Raw genomic sequence first — 12,114 nt, 5'->3', positions numbered from 1 at the left:
TGAGCCAGAGTCCACCATGAGATGTATGAAGTGTCCGTTGGCAGATAACACCTCTCTGTCCCATACCCTGCACTGCCAAGCACAGACAGGTTGAAAGAGAACATGATCCACTTGCAGCTGGAGTGGACAATTCATAAATAACCTGGATCACTGTACGAGGGACAATTTCTTTTTGTAGTGTGGTCGCTTCTCTCAAGGCGCCCAAGCTTAATATTGTCAAATAGGGCTTGCGGTGGTGACTGAAGGGGGCCTCCACTGTCAGAGGCAGTGATCCTCCAAATGCCAGAGCTAAGCAGTAGCAGCAGAGGAAGGCCTCCCGTCTCTGTTCCCTTTTGTTGGCCTTCCGCTGTGCCAGACAGGATGCTGGACCAGACAGCCCCCCCCCCCCGGTCCGATTCAGCTGGGCCCTCCTGATGTTCTTGTGCCCCTTCCTCCTGATGTTCTTGTGGACCTTCCACCCTGGAAGGGCCCTCCTGATGTTCTTGTGCCTCTTCCACTCTTGCACTGCCAAGGCCCGGCAAAGCTGCCCAAAGGCTCCCTCCCGCAGCGGTGAATTTCTCCTGCCTGTGGAAATAATAACCTCCATTATCATAACTCTCCTCCTCGTCCTCCTCCCCATCCAGAGCCAAGCCTTGATTCCCCCCCCCCTTCCCCCAGCCAAGGCTGGAGAGAAGAACAACGCCCCGCCCGCCACCCACCGGCCGGCCAATGGCTGAGGCGCGTTGCAGCACGCGACCGCCTGCCCAGCCCCGGTTGCCATGGCCGTACCGGCGGCTTTTCTTTTGAAGTGGGCCCCTCCCCTCCGGCGGGTTGAGGTGACGTCATGGATCTCCGCGGCGATGACGGGGCCCACCTGTGGGCTGAGCGAGGCTTTAAAGAGACAGGCGCCGGCGCGGAGCGGGCGAGCTGGCCATTGTCTCGGCGCCCCGCGGAAGGGAGCGGGGAGCGCAAGGCTGCTGCGCCTCCGCGGGCTCGCCCCGCCCGCCCGATCCATACTGCTCGGCTGATGCGCGCATCTTCCCCGGGATGCGCGTCCGCCTTGCCCGCCCTCCTGGCTCCGCAGGTAAGAGGCGGCTCCCGGCACGGGCGGCGGGGGGAAAGGCGTGTCTGCTGCCCTCCTCTCCGGGTGCTGCGCTGCGGCAGCCTGGCCCCTCGGCGACGCTGCGCCGCCTGGCTGGAAACAGAGCCCCCTTCTTCAGGGGCAGTCTACCTGCGGCGGGGGCAGTTGGAGCGGAATCCAAGCGCGTGGAGTCGAGGGGAAGACTTCGGGCGATGTCCTGCGGGACTCCTCCGAAACTCTGGGGGTATTCCCAGTGGAGAGGGAGGGAGAAGGGCGAGCTACCGGCCCCAAGGCGGGAGCTCCAAAGTTAGCAGAGAGTACAGTTGGTGTCACCCCCCCCCCAAAAAAAAAAAAAAAAGCCAGCCAAAGGCAGCAGCAATGATGGACCCCGATGGGACCTGCCAGTCAGGGACCCTCCTTTTTCCCTTTGCCTCGAGTTTACTCTGCAGGCTTTCCTTCCCCCCACTCCTGAGCACATTCCACACACATTGGATAATGCACTTTCAGTGTGCTTTGGAAGCTGGATTTTCCAGTGCAGAAAAGGAAAATCTTCTTCGAAAGTGCATTGAAAGCACATTATCTAGTGTGTGCAGAAAGGGTCCTGGTCTTGAACCGCATCTTTCCCAGTTGCTCAGCAAGAAAACCCTGACTTGAAAAGCAGCACATTCCCCCTGGGCCATGGAGAGTTGGCTTTTATCTTTTGCCTGTCCCTTCCTCCCTCTTGTTGCTCAGTGAGCATTTGATTTAGGTTTCCTACGACCCTTCCACACTCTGACTTGGTGGGAGAATTCAAATTGCTAATGACAACTGCGGTCTGGGGCTCTGGCAGAAGGGCCACTGTTCTTTCCCGCGGGACTTGTTGCAAGCGAGCAACAGGATCTTGCAAACTCTTGGTTGCATTTCTGGTGTTTAATCTAACCTATGAGTCTCTCTCCCTGTCCTAATTTTCATGGCACTTCTACCCCCATCTTTTTTATTATTTTTTTACAGGGGTGGGGAAGGCAGTTTTTCTTTGAATTTTCTGTAGTGCAAATTGAATTGGCAAATGGCTGCGCCCTGAAAGCTAACAAAGAGTCTGTACTGTCATCCCCGATGATTTTATTGCTGTTTGTCAAATGGTCACAGCAGGGAAGAATTCAAGTCCCAGTTTTTGATTTCTACATAAAACAGAAATGAGAGTCTACACAATTTCTCTCTTTCTTTTGGCCAGATGCACATGATTTGGTCACTGTTTAGGCCCCCAAATTGGCAGAACTGTGAACGTGTAGGAAGGGGATTAATGGTGAGTTGCAGAGATTGAAGGATCCCTAAGGAACCTTTTGCAACTTGGCATGCCCAGAAGAGTGAGCAGACTTTTCAGTCAGGATAGCAGGGGACTAGTTGGCAACTTGAGCTTTTCAAACGCTTCTCTAGAGCTCCATCTTCTGTCCCCTTAGTTCAGCTTAGGGTCCCCAGACGTGGAAAAGGAGGAGAAATACCACTGTGGAAAATGAGCTTTCCCTCGGCTGATTTGTGTCTCCTCCAGTGGCTTTGTTAAATAAAGACGGGAGTGGATTTGACACGCCATTGTGCCAATTGTGTTTGAGACTGATAGGGCCCCCTAGAACTGTGCGTATGGGCAGGGCAACAACCCTGAAAGATTCACCAGCAAGAAAATAATTTGTCCAGTGGGTCAAATTCGGATCATCTGGTTGGTGCCCATGTAGGGCGGGTTGTGTGCTTGGGTTTGTCACCAGGACTGCCGTTGTCTGAACAGCTCCTTGGTAGCACTGGGTTTCTAGTGCCGGAGAACATCTTTCAGCACTACAAGCCTGGACAGCTCCGCACAGAGGCAAGGGCATGGCCTTGCGTCTACTTGACCGGACAGCCTTCCTTGGTAATCGGCACCCCCCATTCCTGTTAGAGAGTAATAAGAAACATACTACAATATCTTTTTGACTAAGAATGAGATGTGTGTTGCCGTTTACTCACCACAGCACCTATGGAATACATGTTGAGAAGTTGTGCTTGTTGTTTAGGTTGTACAAACCTTCTCTCTCTCTCTCTCTCTCTCTCTCTCTCTCTCTCTCTCTCTCTCTCTCTCTCTGACTATTTGGACAAAGAGAACCTGTTTTCTAGGCAAGAGTATATGAGAAGATGCCAGTTCTTTTCAAGGTGGCATCTTCTCATTGTTTGGCACCCGGTGAGAAGAGGAACAGGTGCATGAAAGTGTCAGCACCTTGGAAGCTGCTATGCTTCGGATTGAAAAGGAGGAGGGGTGCTTAGTACTGTACAGTAAAAAAAGAAAAAGACGTAGCTGGGCAGAACGGCAGAACCTCGGAAGGTGCCATCTGTTATCCAGATTAAGATCTGCAGCAAAGACAGGTGCAATACTAGTTCAGAGAAGAGTAGCCGTTGCTCTGGGGTGAAGACTGAGACGTGGCTAGAGAAAGTCTTTCTCTTCCTTTTTACAGGGCTGAACTGACTTTCTGGTGCTGATTTCCACCTCTGGGGAGAGAGGTGCTTCGGACTCAAAGCAGGTATGTTTTCCATGATATTTCTCTGCATTTTTAAGTGGAAATGTGACCCTGTCTGAGCTGGGTGTCAGAGAAACACCACAGGAGTCTGTGGTCAGCGACTGAGAATTAGGTGTGTTCTGTAGAACTGTTTCATCAGATGTGCAAATACGAAACCGGGTTGCTTCTTTTCTATTAACACGACCCTGTGCTGGGTTCATACATCAAGCCGTAGCTTGATGTATCTGATTCTCTAATACAAGTAGATTTACACAGGGGTAGTCAAACTGCGGCCCTCCAGTTGTCCATGGACTACAATTCCCATGAGCCCCTGACAGCAAATGCTGTAGTCCATGGACAAATTATAGCCCATGGACATCTGGAGGGCCACAGTTTGACTACCCCTGCTGCATTTGCTAGGTTTATTCAGTAACCATCTGGAATAAAATGCTAAGCCATCTTGCCTAAATGTTAGTGGCCTTTCCATGCAAGTTATGATCTTAGGTCTAGACATGGGTTGGATGAAGAAGAAGAAGAAAAGCTGGGGTTTTTTTTTTAACTACTTTAACTTTTTATATCCCACTGTTCACTTTTTATACCTCAATGGAGTCCAAAAGCAGCTTACAAACACCTAGGAGGTTGGTGGAGTTGAGAGAGCATGTGCAAAGCACCACGAAACAACTGAGCAAGACAAATGGCAAGCACCAGATTGTTCTGAGTTGTCATTTTTCTGTTGTGTGAATTTGTGCGACAAGACATGTGTCCACCATTTTCCGCATTTTTTCTCTTCGTTCCACTGAAGCAGTGTCTTCCATACGCTGCCATTCTGCTGCCTTCCCATCCATCTGTTTTGTAAATGAATCTTTCTCTCTCTGTCTCTCCCTCTCTTTCTGTGTCTGTCTCTCCCTCTCTTTCAGTTGTCCCCCCTCCACACGCACAATACAAGATTATTTTTGCCATTTCTATATGAACCCCTTTCCAATTTTGCAACAGCAACCAGTATAGAACCTAGTTTGTTCTTTCCCCCGTAACTTTGTTCTTCATAATTCTAATTTTATATCCACAACCTAATTGATCCCTTTGTCTACTGCATGTCCGGGCCAGATCCTATGAGCATTTTACACTGTTCTCGATTGGAGGCCTACCTTCACAGAAAATATAAGCATCTTTCCACGTAGGAAGGGAGGCATACGCTGGCTGGCCACAGAATAGCTCCCCAGCTATCATTGTTACGTTATAATGTTGATTTTCCTTGTTACGGCTGCATTGATGTTGGACTGCTTGCCAAAAAGACCAGGTTATTGCACATCCTTTCCAAACTGGTGAAATGGACAAAATTTGAGGCCAGGGTGGTTTAACACCATCCTGTCCTCCCTCCCCTCCTCTCTGTTTCTCTCCTCTCATTCCTCAGCTGGCATATATTCCCAAACCTGCAGGCCAGATGGAGGATGGTGGCGGGGGGGGGGGCTTATTAGCTGCTGATAATTTAACTATTGAGTTTATTATTTTGTTCTATTTTAACTTTTTAAATTGATTGCTTTATCCTGCTGGTGAGAACTGCCCTGAGCCCGTGCACATAAAGAGGTAGAATAAATAATGTTTACAAGTACAACAACAACAACAATAACAACTGTGGAACAATTTGAATACCATTACTGGTCCCTCCTTCCCTTTCTGCTTATAAATCTGTGCTGACTACCTGTTGCTGTATTCAAGATACTCACGCATAACTGTGAATATATGGCTTTCCCTTTGGGAAATATCAGTACAAGTCAACGAAGCAGGGACATGGAAAAATAGGCAGAACAAGATGATTTTTTGTCAAGGCGGAGAAGTGAAATCGGTCGAGGAACAGCAAGAAGAAAGAGAATAGAAAAAGGGAAGGAAGATTAGCTGGGGCAGGACAGGAAAAGAAATCTGAAGCAGCAGGATCAAGTGAGCAATTAGTAAGTCTGGGGGAAGAAAGATGATGAGTAAACTCCTGAAATACAGGTGTAGTCAAACACCCTCCAGGTGTCCATGGACTACAATTCCCATGAGCCCCTGCCAGCGAATGCTGGCAGGGGCTCATGGTAATTGTAGTCCATGGACATCTGGAGGGCCGCAGTTTGACTACCCCTGGACTAGAGCAATAGGCTCCAGAGAGCTGGGACATTCTTCCAGCAGTTTTCTTGGACTCTTTCCAGTTTTCGGAAGAGCGTAGGAGCCCCCCCAAATGCTTTTGGTCACAATTCAAGAGCTAAAATTGGAACAGCTGCGGTTGCCATCTGTGAAGATAAAATGCTGGTGTTGGATATAATCCCCAGAAAGTTTCAAGGGACTAGAGGTTGTTGCAGGGTAGAAAATCTATTAAGATGAAGATGTGTGGAAGATATGCTCAGCAAGGTCTGAAATCTATTCAGAATTCATTGCTTTCTCAACATGGTGGTTTTCTAAAAGAAATTTGTACTTTAAGAAGTGTTTTCACCATTCAGCAGCCTGCGTTACATAAGGCCCTTTTGACGTTTACATTCCAAATTATGCCCTTGCAGTATTTGGGGAAGGAGTTATAAAAAAGATCAGTATCGGCAGAACAACACCATAGTATGCATGAAGCACCTCAAGCAGCGGCCTGACTACACTCACTGTTCGGATTCCCGTCGAGCCACTGCTTGTGATGAAGATAACTGACTCACAACTGCTTCTGTGGCAGTAAATTTTGCCAGCCTTCAAAGTGCCACTGGATTCCTGCTCTGTGGAACTATGGAAGGCGTTTATTTTTAATTTGGTAAGGTAGTTCAATCCGTGTCAGTGACTTAGTAAAGATCATACAGCCATGGCCTAATCAAGGTAAACGCATTTCAGATGAAGTGTCCAGAATTGCTATAACAGATCTATTTTCTTTCTTTCTTTATTCTTTAGACTTATTGCCTGCCACTCCCAAACCGGCTTGTGGCGGGTTACAATTGTCCATATTAAAAGCCCCATTAAACCCCCCATTAAAGCAATTCTGGACATCCATCCATGAACATCCATCCATGTTCATCCATCCATAAACAGAACATCCATCTATAAACAGAACATCCATCCATAAACAGACTCCTGAAAAGTTTTTAAAACCGTGGGGGTCTGCAGCACACTAACTCTTCCAGAAATCTAGTACAGGAGTGGGAAGAAGGAGCATAGATAACATAGTGAATGATTACTCCCTTAACACTGAGGGGCCCATCAGATCAACCATAGACCGTGCGGAAGAGCTGCATTTTGCAGGCCCTGCAGAACGTCAAAACTCTAACCTGAGAGAGGTGCCCTTTGAGACCAATGCTGTGAATGACAGAAATATTCAGATGCTTCCTGCCCCATCCTTGATCCTTTCCATTTTTCTAAAAGTGCATATCCAGTTTAACGACTGCTTCAAGGAAACCCCGTTGGGTTAAACAATAAAAACCCAATGAAATCCGGAGGAAAAGAATCACTAAGTGATTCAATCCACCAGATGGTCAGCATTCAACTATGGAGAAGTGGTATAATGCTTCTCCCTGAATCTGGATGCCTCTGGCTGGCCCAGCTTCATCAGACCTCAAAAGCTCAGCAGAGTCAGCCCTACTTGGGTGGGAGACCATAAGGAAGACCAGGGCTGCAGGGCAGGGCCAGGCAATGTTCTTCTCATGACTTCAAAACCATGTGAGGCCTTCCGAAGTCAGCTGTGGCTTGATGGCACTTTCCACTACTATCATGCCCCTCTAAAGATGGTGGGCTGAGTGGCTTAAGAACAGTGATTCTTAATGTGGGTCCCCCTGAGGGTTGTGCGCATAGCGCCACTTGGGGCTTCGGTGATTGCCAAGGCGACCAAACCAAGCTGAAGCGCACAACCCTCATGGGTACCCACCAATGCAGATCCTGGTGCTCGCTTAATCGTTCCCCCAAGCCATTCCTTGCCAAAGCCAAGAGCCCCTCCTGTCTTGCTTCTGCCTCCGTGGAACAGGAGCGCCTCAGAAGGGCCCGCAGAGAGCACCCATTCACAGGCAGCTTATCATACGGAACAGACCATGGTTTTGTGGAATCCCACATTGTTTTGGCATTGGCCCAGCCCCCACCCTGTAGCTGCCATTTTGCTTTTGGTGCCCACTGTTCCGTTTCAGATTTCAGATTCATGGAGATGGGGGAGCCTGGCTTTGGAGCCTTCTGACAAGTTGTTTTGCACGACCTGGAAGTGTAGAAGTGGCAGGCTCATGCATGTGCTCCACCCTTGTTTCTGTGGACCTGGAAACTGATGCTTCCTGTGCCAAATACCAACCCTCACTGTCAGACCACCACCCCACCCTTGCAAGGTTGATTTCTGCATTCAGGGGAAACGTTCTTACGAGCAAGACGGATTTCTCTTTCCAGAGTACAGCAAAACAGATCATTTTTCTTGGTTAGCCTGTTTAGAGACCTGTCCAATTTCTACATTATTTCCCTTACTGGGTTGAATTCAGACTTTGGCTACAATCCTAGACCCTTTCCTGGGAGGAAGCCCCACCAAATAACATGGGACATATTTCTCCTGGCCAGACTGGCCAGGGTTCCAGGGGATTTTGGGGTGGAGGCATCATCCAGGCATGGAATTGGGGTCACTGCGGGTGGGCAGATATTGTGAATTTTCTGCCTTGTGCAGGGGGCTGTATGATTCTATGATTCTGAGTAGACTTCCTTTGGATTGTTCCCTTTTTCTTAGTTTGTGTTATCTATTATTGTGAAATCTGGCATTCCTTGCTCATTAAATTATTGACATTTACACAATATTTCCCCCATCCCTTCTGCATTTCATGGCCCCTATACCCTGTTCGTTTTCACCTACAAAAACAAGACTACATCGTAAGGATCCATGACGCTGCATCTGATTAAATGAACTCTAGTCTACATGCTGAAATAAAACGTTGTTCATCTGGGAGGTGCCACTAGGTCCCTCTCCATAGAATTACCCAGGCAGATGTATTAGAGGTAGCCAACATCTGTACCCTTAGAAGTTCCTCTGCTCCTCAGACAGTGATCCTGGGCTTGAAAGTGATCAAACTCGTCTTAGGGATCTATAGTTATAAAATATATGTGCTCAGTGAAAGTATTACATACTAATCAGTGGATTTGCATCCATGGGTTCACTGGGAGAGGCGATGTCAGTGCATCTGCTTGGCAAGCAGCCAGGTTCCCCAGCCTCTCCCGTTAAAGGACAAGGCAATGGGTGACCTCTGCTTGAGACCCTGGAGTCCTGCTGCCAGTCTGAGTCGACAATACTGACCTTGGTGGGCCGAGAGTCTGAATCGGCGAGCCTCGTGTGTCCCTTCCTGAAGGCCATAATGGGCTGTACGCTTTGTGTGTAATGCAAAAGTGTTCCTGATTGCAAATGACAATAGGAGGAGGAAGGGCGTCAAGTCCTTTGAATTGCAAGAAGAGGCCCCATTTCCTGCCTCCACGGAAGGTTCACAAAACCGTTAACCATTCTGCATGTTCCGCCGTATCTTAATGAGCCTTCCGCACTGGGTTCCCCCTCCCGCTTTGCCGTACAACAGAGCTAATTATACTAACGAGGGGCATTCTGCAGTGCGTCTCTGTGTTTGTCAGCTTCCTTCTTTCCTGACAGTGGCAGCCGATTGGGGGTGGGGGGCGAGGGAGGAGGAAGAGGAAGAGGAAGGGGGCTGCGCTCCCTCTGGCTGCCCATGGGAGAGTACAAGATTCAGGTTCCACGGTTGCACTAAACAGCAGGATCCTTCTAGCTCCCGAGAAGCAGCCCAAGAGAAATGCCCAGCCAGGCCGCACTCTCCCGGCAAAGACCGTAAGTAGCTACAGCAACTTTTGAAGTCCTCTGTGCTAAAGATATAGACTTGCAGAGAGGAAGTTTTTCCTTTGGTGACAGAGAGGAGGGTTTCCAGCTCTGGCTTGGGAAATCCCCAGAGCTTTGGGGACTGTGCCTGGAAAGGGGGAGCTCAGCAAGGATGTGATTCTAGACCAGGGGTAGTCAAACTGCAGCCCTCCAGAAGTCCATGGACTACAATTCCCAGGAGCCCCTGCCAGCGAATGCATGGTGGAAATACACGCCCAGCTAGTTTTTCTTAGCAGCTAATATCACACCGAACATTCAAATGTATCTGAAGGACTCCTGACCTGTGCAGAATACGTACGGGCAAGAGGGGAGATCAATTACTGCAGGTTCAGTAATTTAGATTTAAGCGCTGTCATTGTTTGAGCACCAAATGAAAGACAAACTGGCTGTGATAAATGTTAAAATAAGAATGAAAAATCAATGAATCCCTCTTGCCTAGCACTCTTTCCAACAACATCCAGAAACCAGAAGTTCGCAAGGGGAACAGGGAGGTGACAGTCTTTCTCTGTTTATCCTCAGTATCCAGGTGTACTGCCTCTAAATATGGAGGTTCCATTTAGTTGCTTCTTATATTGGTTGGTTTTTATATGACACTTTTCTCTACCTAAAGGAGTCTCAAAGTGGCTTACAGTCGCCTTCCCTTTCCTCTTCCCACAACAGACACCCTGTGAGGTGTGTGAAGCTGAGAGAGCCCTGATGCTACTGCTCGGTCAGAACAGCTTTATCAGTGCTGTGGGGTAGGGGTAATCAACCTGTGGTCCTCCAGATGTTCATGGACTACTATTCTCATGAGCCCCTGCCAGCAAGCGCTGGCAGGGGCCCATGGGAATTGTAGTCCATGAACATCTGGAGGACCACAGGTTGACTACCCCTGCTGTGGGGAGCCCAGATCACCCAGCTGGCTGCATGTAGGGGAGGAGTGGGGAATGAAACCCAGTTTGCCGGATTAGAAGTCCGCACTTCTAACCACTACACCAAGCTGGCTCTCAGTGGGCATGACTGCATCTTGTGGAAGCAGTTTCCATAACTTAATTGCCTGCCCTCTAAAAAGTGCTTCGGTTGGTCAGTCTTAAATTTATAGGCAATCAGTTTAATTGAATGACTTCACCTCCAGCATGGTGTGGCTGGTAGGAATTTCCGTTCAAACTGTACATGCTGCTCGCGTGTCCTCCTCTAGCCGTATTTCTTTTCCCTAAACAAATATTTCATCTTTCCTCAGACAAAAGGTCCCTTCTCTCTTGGCTGGTTTTGAGTCACCCTTTCTCAGTTTCTTCACAGGCTTTCTTAGATGGGAAAGAACTAGAACTCAATATTCAAGTCTGGTCATGTGGACCCACAGCAGAAGGCCAGACAGTCTCCTCCAAAGTGGGTGGGGGTGCTGGGAGGGAATAGCACCAAAGCTACAGAGGGGGAGTAGGGGGTGAGCTCTCATGGGCCTGAGTGAGCTTATTTCTCTCCCCCCCTCCCATTTGTCCCTTTGACAGTCTCTCCACTGATCTCAATATTCTGTCCTTCCGCACCAGGCTAATTTGGGAGTGGGATGTTCTCTGTCATATTTTTTCTGCACAGCAAGAGAATTCCCCGAGTATGTAGAAACTCCTAGCTTACCCAGTTTGGTTGCTTTCGTGACTGGTGTATTCTGCAATATTCTTATTTGTTTCCTGCAGATGTTCACACACGAATCAAGCCGTTGGTGTATCAATGGGAGGGTCTCTTCCTTCCCAACTCTTACTGCCTGGTCCAAACCGAACCCGGGGCTTACTGTGTGCCAAGCAGATGCTCAGGTCTCTTGGCCCATCCCTGCTTCAGGATAGGCAAGTTCTCTCTCTGATAGGCCCCCTCTCCAAGCTCTGTTCAGAATCAGCAAGTTTCCTAAATCCTTTGTCCTCTCACCCTACCCCAAACTACAAAAAAGTGAAAGATAAAACTGAACAATCAACACCCAGAACATCAAAGTAACAATTGAACGGCAGCAGCCCCCAAAGGGAGTATCAGCCCTATAGCATCTCCTGGTGTTGTTTGTTTGTTTGTTTTCTGTTTTTAAAAGCATTTCCATCCGTCCTTCATCAAACACCAACTCTGACGCATGGAGTATGTCCAGGGTAAGGCGGCTTTCTTTCACGTGTCTCTTTCTTGGTTCTTTTTGCCCTTCCCTTCTCAAACAGCCTGGCCATCTGGCCTTTCCTTCATGATGTTAAGCAAATGTTTAACTCCGTTATCAGCCTGTGCCTTGCCTTTCAGCCCTGCCCCCTCCACTCCAGGCAGATGGAGCCTAAATCTGCTCCAAGCGCAGGACTTGTAGCGTTCATGTGTGTGAATGAAAAAAAAAATTGAATTATTTATGATCATGTAAATAAGAGCCACCACTGCCTGGGAACCCGAATGGGTTATGTGACAAACAACTGTTGCTATGGAGCCATTCTCCAGTACAACCCCCCCCCCTTACTACTTCTCCTTGTCTCCCAGCATCAGGCACAATGACATCTTCACACCAGCCTGAATTTCTGGGTTTTTTTGGGGGGGACAAACGGATGGCACAGGCCTCACCTCTGATCCCTAGCTTCCTTTTCATGTCTGCCTTTCTTCTATCTGCCTCTCAATGTCTAGCCACAGGCTGCCAAGAACAACCATCCTCCCCCTCCCCGTATGGCCCCATTCCAAAACAGGTGCCTAATTTTGGTATTTTTTAAAGGAACTTGAGGGATGTTCAGCCTGGAGAA

The 12,114-nt window shown here is 48.6% G+C and overlaps 1 long non-coding RNA gene across 1 annotated transcript in view; it reads left to right on the top strand.

Moving 5' to 3' along the window:
- The first annotated feature begins 862 nt into the window (after positions 1-862).
- Positions 863-12,114, top strand: part of LOC143827848 (uncharacterized) — a 48,676-nt gene continuing 37,424 nt past the window's right edge. The window contains exons 1-2 of the long non-coding RNA XR_013227419.1: positions 863-1,063; positions 3,514-3,579. This is a non-coding gene — a long non-coding RNA (uncharacterized LOC143827848). The remainder of the gene's footprint in view (positions 1,064-3,513; positions 3,580-12,114) is intronic.

The sequence above is a fragment of the Paroedura picta genome, chromosome 18, assembly GCF_049243985.1.
Source record: "Paroedura picta isolate Pp20150507F chromosome 18, Ppicta_v3.0, whole genome shotgun sequence".
Lineage (NCBI taxonomy): Eukaryota > Metazoa > Chordata > Lepidosauria > Squamata > Gekkonidae > Paroedura > Paroedura picta.
Note: the sequence above shows the minus strand (reverse complement) of the source record. Positions and strands in the feature narration are given on the sequence as shown.